Here is a 16,082-nt window from a genome sequence, read left to right as displayed (position 1 = left end):
GTGTGAGTCTGAGAGAGACAGTGTGTGAGAGAGTGAGTCTGAGAGACAGTGTGTGAGAGAGTGACTCTGAGAGACTGTGTGAGAGAGTGAGTCTGAAAGAGACCATGTGTTAAAGAGTGAGTCTGTGGGAGACAGTGTGTGAGAGAGTGAGTCTGAGAGACAGTGTGCGAGAGAGTGAGTCTGAGAGAGACAGTGTGTGAGAGAGTGAGTCTGAGAGACAGTGTGTGAGAGAGTGAGTCTGAGAGACAGTGTGTGAGAGTGTGAGTCTGAGAGAGTCAGTGTGTGAGAGAGTGAGTCTGAGAGGGAGCATGTGAGAGAGTGAGTCGGAGAGAGACAGTGTGTGAGAGAATGAGTCTGAGAGAGACAGTGTGTGAGAGAGTGAATCTGAGAGACAGTGTGTGAGAGAGTGAGTCTGAGAGACAGTGTGTGAGAGAGTGACTCTGAGAAACTGTGAGAGTGATTCTGAAAGAGGCCATGTGTGAGAGAGTGAGTCTGAGAGAGACATTGTGTGAGAGAGTGAGTCTGAGAGAGCCAGTGTGTGAGAGAGAGTCTGAGAGAGACAGTGTGTGAGAGAGTGAGTCTGAGAGAGAGTCTGAGAGAGACCGTGTGTGAGAGAGTGAGTCTGAGAGAGACCGTGTGTGAGAGAGTGAGTCTGAGAGAGACAGTGTGTGTGAGAGTGAGTCTGAGAGACAGTGTGTGAGAGAGACAGTGTGAGAGAGAGAGAGTCGGAGAGAGAGTGTGTGAGAGAGAGAGTCTGAGAGAGACAGTGTGTGAGAGTGAGTCTGAGAGAGAGTGTGTGTGAGAGTGAGTCTGAGAGACAGTGTGTGAGAGTGTGAGTCTGAGAGAGAAAGTGTGAGAGAGTGAGTCGGAGAGAGACAGTGTGTGAGAGAGTGAGTCTGAGAGAGGCAGTGTGTGAGAGAGTGAGTCTGAGAGGGAGCTTGTGAGAGAGTGAGGCTGAGAGAGACAGTGTGTGAGAGTGAGTCTGAGAGAGAGTGTGTGTGAGAGTGAGTCTGAGAGACAGTGTGTGAGAGAGTGAGTCTGAGAGAGACGGTGTGTGAGTGTGAGAGTCTGAGAGAGACAGTGTGTGAGAGAGTGAGTCTGAGAGAGACAGTGTGTAAGAGAGTCTGAGAGAGACAGTGTGTGAGAGTGAGTCTGAGAGACAGTGTGTGAGAGAGAGTCTGAGAGAGACAGAGTGTGAGAGAGTGAGTCTGAGAGAGACAGTGTGAGAGAGTAAGTCTGAGAGACAGTGTGTGAGAGAGTGAGTCGGAGAGAGACAGTGTGTGAGAGAGTGAGTCTGAGAGAGGCAGTGTGTGAGAGAGTGAGTCTGAGAGGGAGCTTGTGAGAGAGTGAGTCTGAGAGAGACAGTGTGTGAGTGAGAGTCTGAGAGAGACAGTGTGTGAGAGAGTGAGTCTGAGAAAGGCAATGTGTGAGAGAGAGTCTGAGAGATACAGTGTGTGAGAGAGTGAGTCTGAGAGACAGTGTGTGAGAGAGTGAGTCTGAGAGGGACCGTGTGTGAGAGAGTGAGTTCAAACCGGTGGCAGTGAGTCAGGAGCAGCCCGACTAGAGTGGGCCTGTGTGGGAACACAGCATCGGCGGCAGTTCAAACCGGTGGCAGTGAGTCAGGAGCAGCCCGACTAGAGCGGGCCTGTGTGGGAACGCAGCTTCAGCGGCAGTTCAAACTGGTGGCAGTGAGTCAGGAGCAGGGGAGAGAGGTAAAAAGTAATCAAAGTGTGACGTCACCAGGAAGCAGGTAAGTGATTGGTTGGTGAGTATTTGGTTGGTGAGTGTATCTCTTTTTTTTTTAAACTTTAACTCTGGTTTGTAGTTTCTAAGATCTCTCTGGTGTAGTAGCGACTGTTGGTAAAATAGATAAGGGAGAACCAGTGGATGTGGTGTATTTGGACTTTCAGAAGGCTTTCGATAAGGTCCCACACAAGAGATTAGCGTGCAAAATTAAGGCACATGGGATTGGGGGCAAGGTATTGACTTGGATAGAGAACTGGTTGGCGGACAGAAAGCAAAGAGTTGGAATAAACGGGTCGTTTTCCGAGTGGCAGGCAGTGACTAGTGGGGTACCGCAAGGATCGGTCCTAGGACCCCAGCTGTTCACAATATATATTAATGATCTGGACAAGGGAATTGGATGTAATATCTCCAAATTTGCAGACGACACAAAGCTGGGCGGGAGGGTAAGCTGCGAGGAGTATGTCGGGAAACTCCAGTACGATTTGGACAGGTTGGGTGATTGGGCAGAAACATGGCAAATGCACTATAATGTGGATAAATGTGAGGTTAGCCACTTTGCTGGCAAAAACAGGAAGGCAGATTATTATTTGAATGGCAATAGGTTGGGAGAAGGGGAAGTGCAAAGAGACCTGGGGGTCCTTGTGCACCAGTCACTGAAGGTAAGCATGCAGGTGCAGCAGGCGGTTAAGAAGGCAAATGTTATGTTGGCCTTCGTAGCAAGAGGGTTCGAGTACAGGAACAAGGATGTCTTGCTACAGTTGTACAGGGCCTTGGTGAGACCACACCTTGAGTATTGTGTGCAGTTTTGGTCACCTTACCTGAGGAAGGACGTTCTTGCCATGGAGGGAGTGCAGCGAAGATTCACCAGGCTGATACCTGGGATGGCAGGAATGACGTATGAGGAGAGATTGTGTCGATTGGGCTTATACTCACTGGAGTTTAGAAGATTGAGAGGGGATCTCATCGAAACCTATAAATTTCTGTCAGGTCTGGACAGACTAGATGCAGGAGGGATGTTTCTGATGGCCGGGGAGTCCAGAACCAGGGGTCATAGTCTAAGGATAAGGGGTAAGCCATTTAGGACTGAAATGGGGAGGAATTTCTTCACCCAGAGAGTGGTGATCCTGTGGAATTCGCTGCCACAGAGGGCGGTGGAGGCCAGTTCATTAAATATATTCAAGAAAGAGTTGGATATATTTCTTGAGGCTAAAGGGATCAAGGGATATGGGGAAAAGGCAGGGACAGGGTACTGAATTGGATGATCAGCCATGATCACATTGAATGGCGGAGCAGGCTCGAAGGGCCGAATGACCTACCCCTGCTCCTATCTTCTATGTTTCTATGTAAACCAGTTAACTGTAGTGTAATTAGTGGGATTGATTGATTTAATTTAAATTCAATTAATTAAAGGGTAAGTCATGGCAGGACAGCCGGGCCCCGTGATCTGCTCCTCCTGCGATATGTGGGAACTCAGGGACACTTCCTGTGTCCCTGACAACTACATGTGCAGGAAGTGCATCCAGCTGCAGCTACTGACAGACCGCATTGCGGCGCTGGAGCTGCGATTGGACACATACTGGAGCGTTCACGATGCTCAGGACAATGTGAATAGCACATTTACGGAGTTGGACACACCGCAGGTAGAGGTTGGACAGGAAGAAAGGGAACGGGTGACTAACAGGCAGAGTACTAGGCGCAGGCAGGTAGTCCAGGGGTCCCCTGTGGCCATCCCCCTCTCCAACAGATACACCACTTTGAGTACTGTTGGGGGGGGGATGGCTTATCAGAGGAAGGCAGCAGCAGCCAACTTCCTGGCACCAGGGGTGGCTCTGCTGCACAGAATGGGAGGAAAAAGAGGGGTAGAGCTACAGTAATCGGGGATTCTATTGTAAGGGGAATAGATAGGCGTTTCTGCAGCCGCAAACGAGACTCCAGGATGGTGTGTTGCCTCCCTGGTGCAAGGGTCAAGGAGGTCTCCGAGCGACTCCAGAACATCTTGGAAGGGGAGGGTGAACAGCCAGTTGTCGTGGTGCATATAGGCACCAACGATATAGGTAAAAAGCGGGATGAGGTCCTAAAAGCGGAATATAGGGAGTTAGGAGATAAATTAAAAAACAGGACCTCAAAGGTAGTAATCTCAGGATTGCTACCAGTGCCACGTGCTAGTCAGAGTAGAAATAGAAGGATACTTCAGATGAATACGTGGCTGGAGGAATGGTGCCAGGGGGAGGGATTCAAGTTCCTGGGACATTGGAACCGGTTCTGGGGGAGGTGGGACCAGTTCAAACCGGACGGTCTGCACCTGGGCAGGGCTGGAACCAATGTCCTTGGGGGAGTGTTTGCTAGTGCTGTGGGGGAGGGTTTAAACTAAAATGGCAGGGGGTTGGGAACCTGAGCAGGGAGACAGAGGAAAGGGAAACAAGGATAAAAGCAAAAGATAGGAAGGAGAAAAACAAAAGTGGCAGTCAGAGAAATCAACGGTTTAAATCAAACATGGCCACAGTAAATAATAATTCTAATAGGTCTAAGAGCGTTACAAAAACAAGCCTGAAGGCTTTGTGTCTTAATGCGAGGAGCATTTGTAATAAGGTGGATGAATTGGCTGCGCAAATAGAAGTAAACAAATACGATTTGGTTGGGATTACGGAAACGTGGCTCAAGGAAGGCCAGGACTGGGAACTCAACAACCAGGGGTATTCGATATTCAGGAAAGATAGGCAAAAAGGAAAGGCAGGTGGGGTAGCATTACTGGTTAAAGAAGGGATTAACACTATTTTAATGAAGGATATTAGCTCTGAAGAGGTGGAATCTGTATGGGTAGAATTGAGATATACTAAGGGGAAAAAAACGTTAGTGGGAGTGGTTTATAGACCTCCAAACAGTAAGGCAGAGGTTGGGGATGGCATTAAAAGAGAAATTAAAGAAGCGTGCAATAAGGGAACAGCAGTCATCATGGGTGACTTTCATCTACATATAGATTGGGCCAACCAAATGAGTAACAATACTGTGGAGGAGGAATTCCTGGAGTGTTTACGGGATGGTTTCCTGGACCAATATGTCGAGGAACCAACCAGAGATCAGGGTATTATGTAACGAGAAAGGATTAATCAGCAATCTTGTTGTAAGAGGCCTCTTGGGTCGGAGCGATTATAATATGATCGAATTCTTCATTAAGATGGAGAATGAAGTAGTTGACTCGGAGACTAGGGTCCTCAATTTAAATAAAGGAAACTATGATGGTCTGAGGAGCGAGTTGGGTAGGATTGATTGGGGAATGGCACTCAAAGGGTTGACGGTGGATAGGCAATGGCAAACATTCAAAGACCGAATGGATGAACTACAGAATTTGTTCATCCCACTTTGGCATAAAAATAAAATAAAAAAGGTGACCCAACCGTGGCTAACAAGGGAAATTAGGGATAACATAAGGTCCAAGGAGAGGGCATATAAATTGGCCATAAAAAGCAATAATCCTGAGGATTGGGAGCAGTTTAGGATTCAACAAAGGAGGACAAAGGGATTAATTAAGAAAGGGAAAATAGAATATGAGAGTAAGCTTGCAGAGAACATAAAAACTGACTGTAAAAGCTTTTATAGATAAGTGAAGAGAAAAAGATTGGTGAAGTCAAGCATAGGTCCCTTGCAGTCAGAATCGGGGGAATTTATAATGGGGAACAAAGAAATGGCAGACCAACTAAATACATATTTTGGTTCTGTCTTCACAAAGGAGGACACAAATAACCTCCCAGAGATGCCGGGAAACATAGGGTCTGATGAAAGGGTGGAACTGAAAGAAATCAGTATTTGTAGGGAAATGGTGTTAGGAAAATTGATGGGACTGAAGGCCGATAAATCCCCAGGGCCTGATAATCTACATCCCCGGGTACTTAAGGAAGTGGCCCTAGAAATAGTAGATGCATTGCTGGTCATCTTCCAAAACTCGATAGACTCTGGAACGGTACCCATGGATTGGCGGGTAGCTGATGTTACCCCACTATTCAAAAAAGGTGGTAGAGAAAAGGCGGGGAATTATCGACTGGTAAGCTTGACATCGGTACTGGGGAAAATGCTAGAGTCCATTATAAAAGATGTAATTGCAGAGCACTTGGAAAGCAGTGACTGGATCGGACAAAGTCAACATGGATTTACAAAAGGTAAATCATGCTTGACTAATTTACTGGAATTTTTTGAGGATGTAACTGGCAAAATAGATAAGGGGGAACCAGTGGATGTGGTGTATTTGGACTTTCAGAAAGCTTTTGATAAGGTCCCGCATAAGAGATTAGCGTGCAAAATAAAGGCAAATGGGATTGGGGGCAAGGTATTGACTTGGATAGAGAACTGGTTGGCGGACAGAAAGCAAAGAGTTGGAATAAACGGGTCATTTTCCGAGTGGCAGGCAATGACTAGTGGGGTACCGCAAGGATCGGTCCTAGGACCCCAGTTGTTCACAATATATATTAATGATCTGGACAAGGGAATTGGATGTAATATCTCCAAATTTGCAGACGACACAAAGCTGGGCGGGAGGGTAAGCTGCGAGGAGGATGTCGTGAAACTCCAGCACGATTTGGACAGGTTGGGTGATTGGGCAGAAACATGGCAAATGCACTATAATGTGGATAAATGTGATGTTATCCACTTTGGTGGCAGAAACAGGAAGGCAGATTATTATTTGAATGGTAATAGATTGGGAGAAGGGGAAGGCAGAGTGACCTGGGTATTCTTGTATACCAGTCGCTGAAGGTAAGCATGCAGGTGCAGCAGGCGGTAAAGAAGGCAAATGGTATGTTGGCCTTCGTAGCAAGAGGGTTCGAGAAAAAGAACAAGGATGTCTTGCTGCAGTTGTACAGGGCCTTGGTGAGACCACACCTTGAGTATTGTGTGCAGTTTTGGTCGCCTTACCTGAGGAAGGATGTACTTGCCATGGAAGGAGTGCAGCGAAGATTCACCAGGCTGATACCTGGGATGGCAGGAATGACGTATGAGGAGAGATTGTGTCGATTGGGCTTATACACACTGGAGTTTAGAAGATTGAGAGGGGATCTCATCGAAACCTATAAAATTCTGTCAGGCCAGGACAGACTAGGTGCAGGAAGGATGTTTCTGATGGCCGGGGAGTCCAGAACCAGGGGTCATAGTCCAGGATAAGGGGTAAGCCATTTAGGACTGAAATGAGGAGGAATTTCTTCACCCAGAGAGTCATAGAGTCATAGTCATAGAGTTTTACAGCACAGAAAGAGGCCCTTCGGCCCATCGTGTCTGCGCCGCCCATCCATCCCTGTCCAGTCTAATCCCATTTTCCAGCATTTGGTCCATAGCCTTGTATGCAATGGCATTTCTAGTGCTCATCCAAATGCTTCTTGAATGTTGTGAGGGTTCCTGCCTCCACCACCCTTTCAGGCATTGAGTTCCACATTCCAACCACCCTCTGGGTGAAAAAGTTCCTCCTCAAATCCCCTCTAAATCTCCTGCCCCTTACCCTGAATCTATGCCCCCTTGTTATTGACCCCCCCACTAAGGGGAAAAGTTCCTCTTTATCTACCCTATCTATGCCCCTCATTATTTTGTACACCTCAATCAGGTCCCCCCTCAGCCTTCTCTGCTCCAAGGAAAACAACTCCAGCCTGTCCAGCCTCTCTTCATAGCTGAGGCGCTCCATGAGGGCGGCACGGTGGCATAGTGGTTAGCACTGTTGCCTCACAGCGCCAGGGACCCGGGTTCGAATCCGGCCTCGGGTGACTGTCTGTGTGGAGTTTGCACATTCTCCCCGTGTTTGCGTGGGGTTTCCTCCGGGTGCTCCGGTTTCCTCCCACAGTCCAAAGATGTGCAGGTTAGGTTGATTGGCTATGATAAATTGACCCTTAGTGTTAGGGGGATTAAATACGTGGGGTTACGGGGATAGGGTTGGATATGTGTTGGTGTAGGGGTTACGGGGATCGGGTGGGATATGTGTCGGTGCAGGCTCGATGGGCCGAAATGGCCTCTATCTGCACTGTGGGGTTTCTGTGATTCTGTGATCCCAGGTAACATCCTGGTGAATCTTCTCTGCACCCTCTCCAAAGCAATCACATCCTTCCTATAGTGAGGCGACCAGAACTGCACACAGTTCTCCAGCTGTGGCCTCACCAGCGTTTTGTACAGCTCCATCATAACCTCCCTGCTCTTATATTCTATGCCTCGGCTAATGAAGGCAAGTATCCCATATGCCTTTTTAACCACCTTATCTACCTGCTCCGCTGCCTTCAGGGATCTATGTACATGTACACCAAGGTCCCTCTGACCCTCTGTACTTCCTAGGGTCCTACCACTCATTGTGTATTCCCTTGCCTTATTTGTCCGTCCAAAATGCATCACCTCGCACTTTTCAGGGTTAAATTCCATTTGCCACTTTTCCGCCCATCTGACCAACCCGTTTATATCGTCCTGTAGCCGGAGGCTTTCCTCCTCGCAATTTACCACCCCACCAATTTTCGTGTCATCTGCGAACTTACTGATCATACCTTTTACATTCTCATCCAAATCATTTATGTCGATCACAAACAATAAGGGACCCAGCACCGATCCCTGAGGTACCCCACTGGGCACAGGCTTCCAGTCACAAAAGCAACCTTCGACCATCACCCTCTGCCTCCTGCCACTCAGCCAGTTTAGGATCCAACGCGCCAAGGCACCCTGGATCCCATGGGCTCTTACCTTCTTGACCAGTCTCCTATGCGGGACTTTGTCAAAAGCTTTACTGAAGTCCATGTAAACCACATCCACAGCATTTCCCTCATCCACCCCACTAGTCACCCCCTAGAAAAATTCGATCAGATTTGTTAGACATGATTTACCCTTGACAAAGCCATGCTGACTATCCCCGATTAATCCTTGCCTCTCCAAGTGGAGATTAATTTTGTCCCTCAGAATTTTTTCCAATAATTTCCCCACCACAGATGTTAGACTCACTGGCCTGTAATTCCCTGGTTTATCCCTGCTACCCTTCTTGAATAATGGTACTACGTTAGCTGTTCTCCAGTCCTCTGGTACATCCCCTGTGGCCAGAGAGGTTCTGAAAATTAGTGTCAGAGCCCTTGCAATCTCCTCCCTTGCCTCCCACAGCAGCCTGGGATACATCTCGTCCGGGCCTGGGGAGTGGTGAACCTGTGGAATTCTCTGCCACAGAGGGCAGTGGAGGCCAGTTCATTAAGTATATTCAAGAAAGAGTTGGATATATTTCTTAAGGCTAAAGGAATCAAGGGATATGGGGAGAAGGCAGGGACCGGGTGCTGAATTTGGATGATCAGCCATGATCTCATTGAATGGCAGAGCAGGCTCGAAGGGCCGAATGGCCTACTCCTGCTCCTATCTTCTATGTATCTATGAGTCTGAGTGAGACAGTGTGTGAGAGAGTGTGTGAGAGAGTGTGTGAGACTGAGTCTGAGAGAGACAGTGTGTGAGAGAATGAGTCTGAGAGAGACCGTGTGTGAGAGATTGTGTCTGAGAGATTCGGAGAGAGAGAGTCTGAGAGTGTGAGTCTGAGAGAGAGTGTGTGTGAGAGAGTGAGTCAGAGAAAGTGTGTGAGAGAGAGTGAGTCAGAGAGACAATGTGTGAGAGTGAGTCTGAGAGAGACAGTGTGTGAGAGAGTGAGTCTGAGAGACAGCGTGTGAGAGAGTGAGAGCCTGAAAGAGATAGTGTGAGAGAGAGGGAGTCTGAGAGAGACATTGTGTGAGAGTCTGAGAGAGACAGTGTGTGAGAGAGTGAATCTGTGAGAGTGAGTCTGAGAGAGTTTGTGAGAGTGAGTCTGAAAGAGACAGTGTGTGAGAGAGTGAGTCTGAGAGAGACAGTGTGTGAGAGAGTGAGTGTGAGAGAGACAGTGTGTGAGAGAGGGAGTCTGAGAGAGATGGTGTGTGAGAGAGTGAGTCCGAGAGAGGAAATGTGTGAGAGAAACCGTGTGTGAGAGAGTGTGTCTGAGAGAGTCTGAGAGAGTGAGTCTGAGAGAGTGAGTCTGAGAGACAGTGTGTGAGAGAGTGTGCGAGAGAGTGTGTGAGTCTGAGAGAGACAGTGTGCGAGAGTGAATCTGAGAGAGACAGTGTGTGTGAGAGAGACTCTGAGAGAGACATAGTGTGAGAGAGTGAGTCTGAGAGAGACTGTCTGCGAGAGGGTGAGTCAGAGAGAGACAGTGTGTGAGAGTGAGAGTCTGAGAGAGACAGTGTGTGAGAGAGTGAGTCGGAGAGAGACAGTGTGTGAGAGAGTGAGTCTGAGAGAGACAGTGTGTGAGTCTGAGAGAGACAGTGTGCAAGAGAGTGAGTCTGAGAGACAGTGTGTGAGAGAGTGAGTCTGAGAGAGACAGTGTGTGAGAGAGTGAGTCTGAGAGAGACAGTGTGTGTGAGAGTGAGTCTGAGAGAGAAAGTGTGTGAGAGAGTGAGACTGAGAGAGAGTGTGTGACAGAGTGAGTCTGAGAGAGATGGTGTGTGAGAGAGTGAGTCTGAGAGAGGAAAAGTGTGAGAGAGACAGTGTGTGAGAGAACGAGTCTGAGAGAAACCGTGTGTGAAAGAGTGTGTCTGAGAGAGTCTGAGAGATTGAGTCGGAGAGAGAGAGTCTGAGCATGAGTCTGAGAGAGAATGTGTGTGAGAGAGTGAGTCTGAGAGAGACATTGTGTGAGAGAGCGCGTCTGAGAGAGGCAATGTGTGAGAGAGAGTCTGAGAGAGACAGTGTGTGAGAGAGTGAGTCTGAGAGACAGTGTGTGAGAGAGTGTGTGAGTCTGAGAGAGACAGTGTGTGAGAGAGTGAGTCTGAGAGAGACATTGTGTGAGAGAGAGAGTCTGAGAGAGACAGTGTGTGTGAGAGTGAGTCTGAGAGACAGTGTGTGAGAGAGTGAGTCTGAGAGAGACAGTGTGTGAGAGAGTGAGTCTGAGAGAGACATTGTGTGTGAGAGAGTCTGAGAGACACAGTGTGTGAGAGAGTGAGTCTGAGAGTGACATTGTATGAGAGAATGAGTCGGCGAGAGACAGTGTTTCAGAGTGAGTCTGAGAGAGACAGTGTGTGAGAGAGTGAGTCTGAGAGTGACCGCGTGTGAGAGAGAGAGTGAGTCTGAGAGAGACAGTGTGTGAGAGAGTGAGTGTGAGAGAGACAGTGTGTGAGAGAGTGAGTCTGAGAGAGATGGTGTGTGAGAGAGTGAGTCCGAGAGAGGAAATGTGTGAGAGAAACCGTGTGTGAGAGAGTGTGTCTGAGAGAGTCTGAGAGAGTGAGTCGGAGAGAGTGAGTCTGAGAGACAGTGTGTGAGAGAGTGTGTGAGTCTGAGAGAGACAGTGTGTGAGAGTGAATCTGAGAGAGACAGTGTGTGAGAGTGAGTCTGAGAGAGACAGTGTGTGTGAGAGAGACTCTGAGAGAGACATAGTGTGAGAGAGTGAGTCTGAGAGAGACTGTCTGCGAGAGGGTGAGTCAGAGAGAGACAGTGTGTGAGAGTGAGAGTCTGAGAGAGACAGTGTGCAAGAGAGTGAGTCTGAGAGACAGTGTGTGAGAGAGTGAGTCTGAGAGAGACAGTGTGTGTGAGAGTGAGTCTGAGAGAGAAAGTGTGTGAGAGAGTGAGTCTGAGAGAGGAAAAGTGTGAGAGAGACAGTGTGTGAGAGAACGAGTCTGAGAGAAACCGTGTGTGAAAGAGTGTGTCTGAGAGAGTCTGAGAGATTGAGTCAGAGAGAGAGAGTCTGAGCATGAGTCTGAGAGAGAATGTGTGTGAGAGAGTGAGTCTGAGAGAGACAGTGTGTGAGAGAACGAGTCTGAGAGAAACCGTGTGTGAAAGAGTGTGTCTGAGAGAGTCTGAGAGATTGAGTCGGAGAGAGAGTCTGAGCATGAGTCTGAGAGAGAATGTGTGTGAGAGAGTCTGAGAGAGACAGTGTGTGAGAGAGTGAGTCTGAGAGACAGTGTGTGAGAGAGTGTGTGAGTCTGAGAGAGACAGTGTGTGAGAGAGTGAGTCTGAGAGAGACAGTGTGTGTGAGAGTGAGTCTGAGAGAGAGTGTGTGAGAGAGTGAGTCTGAGAGACAGTGTGTGAGAGAGTGCGTCTGAGAGGGACAGTGTGTGAGAGAGTGAGTCTGAGAGAGACAGTGTGTGAGAGAGTGCGTCTGATAGAGAGTGTGTGAGAGAGTGAGTCTGAGAGACAGTGTGTGAGAGAGAGTCTGAGAGACACAGTGTGTGAGAGAGTGAGTCTGAGAGTGACATTGTATGAGAGAATGAGTCGGCGAGAGACAGTGTTTCAGAGTGAGTCTGAGAGAGACAGTGTGTGAGAGAGTGAGTCGGAGAGAGACAGAGTGTGAGAGAGTGAGTCTGAGAGAGTGTGAGAGAGTGAGTCTGAGAGACAGTGTGTGAGAGAGAGTCTGAGAGACACAGTGTGTGAGAGAGTGAGTCTGAGAGTGACATTGTATGAGAGAATGAGTCGGCGAGAGACAGTGTTTCAGAGTGAGTCTGAGAGAGACACTGTGTGAGAGGGTGAGTCGGAGAGAGACAGAGTGTGAGAGACAGAGCCTGGGAGAGACAGAGTGTGAGAGAGTGAGTCTGAGAGAGGCAATGTGTGAGAGAGAGTCTGAGCGATAGTGTGTGAGAGAGTGAGTCTGAGAGACAGTGTGTGAGAGAGTGAGTCTGAGAGACAGTGTGTGAGAGAGTGAGTCTGAGAGAGAGTCTGAGAGAGACCGTGTGTGAGAGAGTGAGTGTGAGTGAGACAGTGTGTGAGACTGAGTCTGAGAGAGACAGTGTGTGAGAGAGTGAGACTGAGAGAGGCATTGTGTGAGTGAGTCTGAGAGACAGTGTGTGAGAGAGTGAGTCTGAGAGAGTGAGTCTGAGAGAGACAGTGTGTGAGAGTAAGCGTCTGAATAAGGGAGGATCGGAAAGGGAGGGAGTGCAAGAGATGGTGTGGATACAAGAGTGAGAAGGAGCGAGACTAGGGGCGACAAAGGGGAGAAACAGTTTTAATTGAGAAGGACAGAGAAAAGGGGAAATGTGTCTGTTTGTGTCCGAGAACTAAGTGATAAAGAACGTGAGAGGTTGGATAGGAGGGAGAGAGAGAGAGACAGAATGGGTAAATAACAAAAAACAGAGTTGTGGTTAACAGCTGTTTTTTGCACTGGAAGGATTTAAACAGTGGTGATCCCCAGGGGTCAGTGTGGGCACCATTGCTTTTCTCAATATATGTGGATATGATTGACCTGAATTTGGGTGTTTGGAGCACAATATCAAACATTGCAGCTTCCACAAAGATAAGGAGTGAGGTTAACCATGAAGAGGACTGTGGACAACTTCAGGAGGAGAGAGACAGGTGAGCAGATTGGACAGGTCGATGTCAGATGGAAATTAATGCAGAGATGTGAGGTGAGAAGAATGAGAGGAAATAGACACTATACGGTAAAACTGTAGAAGGAGTGGAGGAGCAGAGAGATTCAGGGATTCAGATACACAAATCTTTAAAAGTGGGAGGCAAGTTGATAAAGTTGTTTTACAAAATTCCACATGGTATCCGAGGATTTATAAATAAGGGCACAGAGTATAAATGGAGAGTTAATGCTACACCTGGACACATCATGGGTTGGTCCACAGTCAGAATATTGTCCCCCGATTTTGGTGCATTACTTTAGTAAGAATGTCGGGGCCATGGAGAGGTGCAGAAGAGATTCACTGAGATGATCCCAAGGACGGGAGACTTCACAGAACTTTTCTTACGAGAAGAGAAGTTGAAAAGGGGGTCAGATAAAGGGGTTCAAAATTTTGAGGGGTGTTTTGATCAAGTAACTGATAGAAAATTGTCACCGCTGGTTAATGAGTCGGTAACCAGAGGATATCAATTTAAGACCAAAATAATTAAGTGCCAGGTTGATTTTTCCTTTTCTACACAATGTCTTCCTGAACACATTTACAGTCTCATTACTGTTTGTCAAACCTCCTACTTTTGTGCCATCAGCAAATGTTCAGATTGTGAAAATCCGAACAGTCTCTGTATAGGGAGAAGAAAAGTGGGCCCAGCACTGAGCCCTGGGGTAACCACTTCCAACCCTTCACTAATCTGAGCAACTCCCATTAACACTGAGCCTCTGTTTCCGATCCTCAGCCAACTTTCTCCCCGCACTGTTCCACTTCCTTTTAAACTTCCTACCTGAACAGAGTGGTCATTACCCCGGAGATCCCCAGTTACCTGAACAGAGTGGCCATTACCCCGGGGATCCCCAGTTACCTGAACAGAGTGGCCATTACCCCGGGGATCCCCAGTTACCTGACCAGAGTGTCCATTACCCCGGGGATCCCCAGTTACCTGAACAGAGTGGCCATTACCCCAGGGATCCCCAGTTACCTGAACAGAGTGGCCATTACCCCGGGGATCCCCAGTTACCTGAACAGAGTGGCCATTACCCCGGGGATCCCCAGTTACCTGAACAGAGTGGCCATTACCCCGGGGATCCCCAGTTACCTGAACAGAGTGGCCATTACCCCGGGGATCCCCAGTTACCTGAACAGAGTGGCCATTACCCCGGAGATCCCCAGTTACCTGAACAGAGTGGCCATTACCCCGGGGATCCCCAGTTACCTGAACAGAGTGACCATTACCCCGGGGATCCCCAGTTACCTGAACAGTGACCATTACCCCGGGGATCCCCAGTTACCTGAACAGAGTGGCCATTACCCCGGAGATCCCCAGTTACCTGAACAGAGTGGCCATTACCCCGGGGATCCCCAGTTACCTGAACAGAGTGGCCATTACCCCGGGGGTCCCCAGTTACCTGAACAGAGTGGCCATTACCCCGGGGATCCCCAGTTACCTGAACAGAGTGGCCATTACCCCGGGGATCCCCAGTTACCTGAACAGAGTGGCCATTACCCCGGAGATCCCCAGTTACCTGAACAGTGACCATTACCCCGGGGATCCCCAGTTACCTGAACAGAGTGGCCATTACCCCGGAGATCCCCAGTTACCTGAACAGAGTGGCCATTACCCCGGGGATCCCCAGTTACCTGAACAGAGTGGCCATTACCCCGGGGGTCCCCAGTTACCTGAACACCGTTGCTCGCCATGTACCTGATTTCACTTTACGTCCTTCACAGTCTCATCGAATTGTCTCGGTGCCTCCCGGCCATGTGATCATCCAAAGCAGTTTCCAGTCGGAATGAAGTATTTTCCAGAACATTTATTCAACACCGGTGAAAATTCCTTCTCAAAATTCCTGGAAGTTTCAGCATGACTTCTCCTGTGGAAAAAAAGAGACATTGGGTTAGGGGACGGAACAATTAAGGACCGTTCTGAAGTACTCGGTGTCGGCCTTGGCTCATTGGTAACACTCTCTCGCTTCTAGAATCATAAAGGTTGTGTTCAAGACCCCCTCCAGAGAGTTCAGCACAAAATCCAGGCTGACACTGCAGTATGGTGCTGAGGGAGTGCCGCACTGTCGCAGTTGCCATCTTTTGGATGGGACATTAACCCGAGGCCCTGTCTGCCCTCTCGGGTGGATGTAAAAAATCTCACGGCAGCATATCGAAGAAGAGTGGCCGAGTCCTCCCGGGGTCTGGGGCAAATATTTCTCCCTTGATCAACATCACTAAAGTGGATTATTTGGCCATTGGCAACAGTGCTGTGTGTGGGATCTTGCTGTGCCCACAGTGCTGTGTGTGGGATCTTGCTGTGCCCACAGTGCTGTGTGTGGGATCTTGCTGTGCCCACAGTGCAGTGTATGGGATCCTGCTGTGCTCACAGTGCTGTGTGTGGGATCTTGCTGTGCCTGCCGCTTTTCCTGGAGTGAGCTCCCTTCACAAGCCAAGCCCCCCATTGTGTGTGAGGCTCTGGGCCGGGCTGAGGCTGTGAAAGGCGATGGTGAAATGCAAGTTACCCCGGGCTCCCTCTCATCCCGCCCGCTCTCTGGCCGGACACAAGAACCGCCCCCTCACCCCTGACCCTCGGCCCCGGAGCAAACCGCCAATCAGCGGCCTTCTGACGTCAGCCAGCATTGTGGCGTCACTCGCCGCCCGGTGGCCATCTTGCTGTGACCCAGCTCACTGCGCATGCGCGCTGTTCACGGCCATAAAATCGCGGGATTAAAAGGGAAAGTGTCGTCAGTTTCCAGCAAAATCACCGCTCACTGTTAACGGAGAGACTGAAAGTTTGTCCCGCGCCGCAGAGAGAAAGCGGCGGCTCATCGGGTGCCTCAGGTGCGCATGTGCGAGCTCTGCCCCCAGAGTGCAGTGCGGCCTGTGTCACAGAGATAGGGACCTTTCGCTGTCGCTCGGCATTGTGGGAGCTGCAGTCCGCCATTGCGGCCCGGCTGCAATTCATTTCGAAAGCGTCAGAATGAAGATCTAAAGGTCCCTGGTTCAATCCAGGGT

The sequence above is a fragment of the Somniosus microcephalus genome, unplaced genomic scaffold, assembly GCF_052327205.1.
Source record: "Somniosus microcephalus isolate GS21.2 unplaced genomic scaffold, FLI_Smic_1.0 scaffold39, whole genome shotgun sequence".
NCBI classification, from domain to species: Eukaryota; Metazoa; Chordata; class Chondrichthyes; order Squaliformes; family Somniosidae; genus Somniosus; species Somniosus microcephalus.
The sequence above is the reverse complement of the archived record's forward strand: the minus strand, read 5'-3'. Positions refer to the sequence as shown.